The following is a 7518-nucleotide window of genomic DNA, read 5'->3' on the forward strand; positions in this document are numbered from 1 at the left end:
AAAAGAAATCACCACTTAGGCTGATGGGATATTATCAGTTTATCATGCTAATTTGCACGAATGATGCATTCCAATTGAAGTCGGAATTTCCAAGTTCCCAGTTGGAATTGGACCGCCCTCTCAAGTTGGATTTCCTGTGTTAATAGTGATGCACGAATGGCTCTACTTTGCTTAGAAGCAAAACTAATCCTGGTATCCCTTGCTTTTCTGACTTTAGTACTGGAATACATTCAAATGAGGAGTGACATCACTCCCAGCATCGACAACCGACTTCTGAGTTAAATGGATTCACCATAAAAATAAGCTATTGATGCTACTGGGATTGAGAATGTCTTTAGTTTTGTGTGTTACGTGCTAACCTTTCTGTTTTGTATAGGCTGAAAGGGATGTCTGTAGCATGTTAGTATCTTAAACTTTCTAAGTTAGTACTATTCACACGCAATATTCCTGAGGGGGTTTGAAATTACATTACTTTAGGGTGCTAACATGATGATTTCCACTAAAGCTAATGAGAATATAATTATGGTACATTCCAGATTAAGTCAAACTTTCAGAATTCCCTGTTGTAATGTTCATCTCAAACACCCCCTGAACTTGGAGTTCCAACTGATAAAGTGGGAGAAACCCCTATATAAAAATCGAAAATGGTGGCAGTGAATGGAAAAAGTAGTGAAACTGTAATACTTTCTATCTGTGCCACTACTGACTTGCTAAATAAGCCATACACAGAGCAGTGAGAACGCTCTGTCCATGAACGCGCTGCAGCTACATTTTTAAGCACAAAAACCAAATATTATTCTGTGTTCCTAGTGATGACATGAATGACTCTGCTTTGCTAAGAAACAAAACAAATCCTGTTTGTCATGCTTTTCTGACTTTAGTACTGAAACACACTAACTCCGGAATAACTTCACTCCAGAGTTCTGAATTAACTGGAATGTGACATTACCTTAGAGCACAGGTGTCGAACTCCAGGCCTCGAGGGCCGGTGTCCTGCAGGTTTTGGATGTGTCCTTGATCCAACACAGCTGATTTAAATGGCTAAATTACCTGATCAACATGTCTCGAAGTTCTCAAGAGGCCTGGTAACGAACTAATCATTTGATTCAGGTGTGTTGACCCAGGGTGATATTTAAAACCTGCAGGACACCGGCCCTCGAGGCCTGGAGTTCGACACCCCTGCCTTAGAGTATTAGCATGCTAACACTGGCTAATGAAAGAAAAAAAAATGCTCACGGCAATTGAGGCTGATGGAAATGTCATTAGTTTTTATTGCTATTTAACACAAATTAAAGCAATGGCTGATATTATAGGTTTAGCTAAAGCTAGTGGGAAATGTCATAAATTCAGCTTGTTAGCTTGTTATTATTTAATAGCTAGCAGAAAACACACAGCAAGGCTAACAGTCCTCAGCTTATTGCGTAAACATGCTAACATTTGCCATTTAGCATTAAACAGAGCATCTAGCTGAGCTGATGAAAGTGTTACTAGCTTTATTATTATTTTATCCTGAATTTGGTTAAAGTCATCAGGATGTTTGCGTCAAGTCTTTAATGCTCCATGTAAATCCATCCAGCCAACAAATGTGGAGATATTTCCAACAGACCAATTCAGAGAACCACACAAGGTTTAAATCATTGGTGTTTTACTGTCTGAGGTCATCTACAACTGTGAGTGAAAGCATTTTAAACCAGATGCTGCAGCCGAAGTATGCTTTTTATAATCTGCTGCTTATTGTCTTAGTCATTCTGATCGTAAAGTCTATATTTTCTGAGAGACCACCTTCACTTGTTATGTCTGACTTTGGTATTGTATTACTGCAGAAAGCTCACAAATACTCACATTTGATGAGAACACTTTATTTTATTTGACTGGTTGCATGAATTATTTAAAGTTACCATCCTTCAGTCTGCTGCTTCCACTTCAGTATTGGAGGATTTTTGGGGTTATTCGTGGTTTCTGGAGGACAGTGATGATACTTCTAATATTTGTGTTGTATATTGATAATGTATTTGTGTTTACATGACTACATGGGGCTCCTGGGAGTCTGAAATGTCTTAATTTAAGGTTGCACTATATGTAGACAGAAGAAAAGTCAGTTTAGAACACTTTAGCCTTTTTTAAACACTTTAAGTGTTGGTTTGTTTTGTAATGTCGCCGAAGGAAAAGTCGAAACCCACAGCCAAATAATTACTCTGCAGATTCAGTCCAGGGGATCCAGTTTTTGTTAAATTATCCAGTACTAACAGCTGATCCACAACTGGTATGGGGCAGGGATAGCTGTTCAATAAAGTGTCGAAAATATGTTTTTTCAATGAGTATTATTTATTAAAGTTTAAAGCCCAAGAGCATCTTTCTTTCCTGAGGCAGGGAATGACTTTAGCTTGAAGACAGTAAAAACCCGAAGTTGTATGACCAAACGCACAACACAACCTAAGCTAATTTAAAAATTCTTTTAAAAGGAAGAATAATGCCCACTATGATTATTTGGTGATTGTCCCTTCTATCTGTTCCTACTTTGATAATAGCATAGCCACAGCGGCCTCACAGTGGGTGAAATGTCTTGCAGATTACAGGATTCAATCAAAATCTTGTCCTTGATTTTTATTAGTTATGACAACAAAAGCTTATTTTATTCATAAAACATAACATTCTTGTTAAAAATTAAGACTTTCCTGTAGATTGTCGGGGCACACAATGACTTCTTTATACTCCAAATCAGAGCCAAATTTCATTGCACATGATGTTTTTGTTATATTTTCCACTGTTTTAATTATTTTTATGACCTGGTGGAAGCACTCACCATGCCATTTATCTTTAGGAAACAATTAAATTCACAAAAGTGATTGTCCTGGTCACAACAAGACAAAGTTTGAAAAGAGTAATATACACTTGCCAGACACTTTACTAGGACTATTTCACAAACCGCCGATCTGCTGGGATTTCCCTACACACCCATCTCTAAACTACGGTTTACAGATGGAAAAGAGAAAATATCCAGTGAGCCTCAGTTTTCTGGATGAAAATGTCTTCTTGATGTCAGACATCAGGGGTGAATGGTCAGACTGCTTTGAGCTGATTTGAAGGCAACAGTAAGTCAAAGAATCACTCATTACAACTAAGGTATGCAGAAGAACAGTGGCTACTGTAATCACACTACATTTTTCAGTAAAGTGGTGTATTACTGCACGAAATTCAATAATATGTTTGCAGTGATGTTGTTACTTGCGTTAAGGTCTTTCAATTATCTGCAGGTTGGGTGGATGGAAAGAAAAACCAACTGCAAACTTGAGCTACATTGAGGTGATTTCAGTTCATGTGTGGGAGGAGAAAAATAGTGGGCCGGTCTGCTGCAGAGACATCGACATTACCTTTATTTTTATTGCACGAAAGAACGAGAGCACAATGGTGAAGTGCAAACTGCACCCAGGACAGAAACAATCACATTATGCTGCTAACACAACTTTGGCTCTTTGCAAACATCAGCGCAGACAGCATGCTAACACAAAGTTAGCAAGCAACCCAGAGTGATGACAAACCTTAGTGCATGCAGACTTCAGTCTAGCAGCCAGAGCCTGAACTTCAACAGAGTCAGTAATGAGCAGTCTGGACTACAGTCTCCATTTGTGTCTGTTCATGTTTTTATAGTAGAACCACGGTGGAAGTCGCTTTGGGCACAACATGTCAAACATGAAGCAGATGGGATACAGCAGCAGAAGACCACACCAGGTGCCTGCAAGATAAGAGCAGGAAAGTGAGGCTACAATTCATATTGAACAATACAAAACTGCAAAAGTGTTGCCTGGTCTGAGTCTCAATTTCTGCTTTAGCATTTGGTCAAAATTTGATTTAAACGCCATAAAATCATGGATCCATCCTGTCTGGTATCGACAGTTAAGATTGGTGATGTAATATAATCAACAATTTTCTGGATACACTGTGTGCTCCTTAGCGCGAACTGAGCATCATTTAAACACCAGAGTCTACCTGAGTATTGTTGCTGACTGTGTCCATCCCTTTATGGCCATAGTGTACTCATCTTCTGATGGCTGCTGCCAGCAGGGTAACACACCATGTGGCAAATCATTTAAAAGCGCTTTCTCGAACATGACAATGAGTCACTGCACTCACTGACCTCCACAGCGATCCAGTGTATATCCTAAAGGAGGAAATAAAGGAAGCAGTGAAACATCTATCCTCAGTATCTAGAGCATGTGACCAGCGCTCATTACAGATGGCATGCATACATGTTGGGCTCTCTTCCCTCAGAAACCTTTAGCGAGTGAATGAAGGCCAACAGGTGTCCTTTATAATTGAGCTCTGATCCGGCAGCTTGTTGAGGGGAGGTCAGGTCTAAGATCACGTTCACCAGCGCTTCTCAGTGAGGAACATTCACCTACACTAGTGTTACATAATGTGTTTGTAAAGCACTGCAGCACGTCAACAAGGCAGGAACCTCATCAGGGGACACTTGGACCCAGAAACGGGGTCGATACCTCATCACTCAGTGAGCAGATTGGGTCTGCTTCAACAGTTGAATTTCACACAAAGCAGTGTAAAATACAACGACACCCTGGAGCTCATCTTTGCCTCTTTTTTTCCTTTTTCTCTGCCGCATCCTGTCACTGTTTGCTGCCATGATCAATGAAGCTTAATTTCATCTGACTCGCCTTTGCCCTCGTGTCTTCCTCCCTCACGTGAGAGGAAGATCATGTTACAGAGGAAGCCGAACCTGTTAACTGGGGCAGGGATTCAGCGTGGCGCCTGGATCAAATTAAAAATAAATAAATAAAATTTCATGGAGCTGAAATATAAACTCTGTCAGATTGGCTGCGCAGAGAGGGAGAGGCAGAGGCAGAGTTTTTACACAGAAACCAGGGATGAAGGTCACACACCACACTCACCAGGCGAGTGGGAGGATAAGTGTCAATCGCCACAGGTCCTGTCCCCTCCTCGCCGGTTGCCACGGTTACCTGGCATGTTGTAGGTCTCCATGGTGGCGTGCGAGCGGCCCCTCTATTGGCCGGGAGCCGCTCTGGCCTCGGCGAATCGCGGAGAAGCGTGAAGGCCGCACTCACACAGAGGTCATTATTAGATTTGAGTAAATGGCATTAGAGGCGAGGAAGAAGAGGAGGAGGAGAAGCGTGTCAGTTAGAGGTGCAGTCAGGCTGCCAAGGACGCCTCACGCGTTCACAGAGGCAGAGAATGTTCACACGTGGACGAATACGAGCACTGAATAATCATTTAAAGGCACTTAGTGCCAATGAATGTGTTGATCTTTTAAATTGACTAAATCTGTCAGCAGAATGTGAATAAATAACTCCAAGGTGTCTGTGGTTGGGGCTGTAGAGATATCAGCTAAAGCTGAGCCAAAGCCAGGCTGTACCTTTCATGTATCACAACATCAGGGGTCAAAGGTGAAGTGAAAGCATAGACGGTGGACACAGATTCTGGCCTGATGGATAAGCTGTCTGTTTAAACATGCAAACAGATGCTTATTTTTCCTTCACTTCACCATTGTTGTGTTGGTATTTAAAATTAAAATTTAATTAAATGTAAACAATTTACTTTATTTCACTTCTATAACTTCATAAATGCAAAAACATGTTAGTAGTGCAACAAAAAATGCTAACTTAACGTACCAAATATCATAAATAGCCGGCTTCACAGTTACAGGATATGTTGCCATCATTATAGGCCCAGATATTCTTTTTTTTGCTTTTGTTTGCTTTGTTTTTTCAGTTGCTGACATTTTTTATTCGTTTAAGAGTAAAAGATGACCCTTGTGCTGCTGGAAGAAGTAAATTTCCCAATTTAGGGTTTTGATAAAGTCTGTGTCTAAAAAAAATTAGTTTTAAAATTTAAAAAAGGTGAAATATATAGTTAAATTGCGCAAATACAAAAAAGTAACTTTACATTTATTCTAAGGTTATTATAGTTGCCTATAACTAAATTAATGTCTGACTTTAATATGCTGAGAAAACACATGAAAATAACATCAAGCCATTGAGGAAATGTCACAGATAAAGACTCTGCTTTCTGACATGCCATAATATTAGTCACATAATGCATTAGAAGTGCTATAAAAACATGAATCACCTGCACAGTTTTATGAAGTATCCACAGAGACCAAAACTGTTCTTCGTGTCAGGCTGTAAACATGTTTATTTCTGCTCTAAAGTTACACATCCTAACATGGGAGTCAGTGGGGAGTGACTCACTGTTGCAGGCAGCCTCAAGTGGCTGTTAGGTGAACTGAACTGCTGTTTTTGGTAGTAAAGGCTTGGCTCTGGTCCCATTTTTTGTTTCAAACCAGCTAGTTTTCTGCTTGATCATTTCCTTTTTCTTTGCATGAAAGTTTTATGGTACAAAGTTTGAACATTTTCTGTGGAAACAAAAAGGCTTGAAAGTGGGTTGATGGACCATTTTTCAAAAGTGTATATTTTCAGAAATACTTTTGCCTCACAGCAAGAAGGTTGTGAGTTCCACTTGACCATGTGGCCTTTCCGTGTGGAGTTTGCATGTTCTCCCCGTGTTTGCGTGGGTTCTCTCCAAGTACTCCGACTTCTTCCCACAGTCCAAAGACATGCAGTTAGTGGGTTTAGTTTAAATGGTGATTCTAGATTGCCGATAGGTGTGAATGGTTGTCTGTATTTCTGTGTTACACTTGTCCAGTTTGTATCCTGCCTCTCACCCCGTGGTTGCTGGGATAGACTCCTAACGGTAAATATGCAAGGCTTTAATGTACTAACTGGGATTCCTGCTAAGCCTGAGAGGTTGGAGATATGGTGCCCCCCGCTGGCTGGTGGAGTTGAGCACCTACAGCATGCACTGTGGTTAGCATTAACTAGAATGCGTATTGTTAACATGGCTTTTAAATTAATGCTGCCTAAATAAGAGGCATCCTTGGGCTGGAATGGCGATCTGCAGGCACAGTCATGAACAGAGTGCCAGTCAACATGCAGCCTCTCTCCGAGCGCTCTACTGGAGTGAAATCGATACCACAGCGAGTCACAGGAAGAGATGAAGAAACGCTGAGGGTTGAAAAAGTGAAAGGGGGACTCAAAAGGACTGAGAGAAAGAAAATAAAGAGTCAAGTGACTGAGGCGCTTCCTGCTATTTCTATATACTTTATTAAGACTATGCTGAGCTGCTGAGATCTGCACATTTTACATTTGGTTCAGGTCATAGATAAATACATAGATAAAATATGATTGTAAAACGCCCTGGAGAAAGCTGAATACAAGACAATAAAAATGGTTCTATAAAGGAAAAGACAGGTTTTAATTTAAATCAAACAGGATGAAATAAATCATTTTCATATGAGTATTTTGTTTATTTATTTATTTATGTATTGCTAATAGCTTTCTAAATTTTTTTTCATAAGAAGAGTTTGAAACGAAATAATTTTAGGCTTTTATATATCTTTCTTTTTAAAAACAATAAATCAATTAAGGGCTCTAAAAACTTCACACCGTGTAATCATACCCACCGTCTCAGTTCAGAAATTACATTAAA

Source organism: Pelmatolapia mariae, linkage group LG3_W (assembly GCF_036321145.2).
Source record: "Pelmatolapia mariae isolate MD_Pm_ZW linkage group LG3_W, Pm_UMD_F_2, whole genome shotgun sequence".
Taxonomy (NCBI): domain Eukaryota; kingdom Metazoa; phylum Chordata; class Actinopteri; order Cichliformes; family Cichlidae; genus Pelmatolapia; species Pelmatolapia mariae.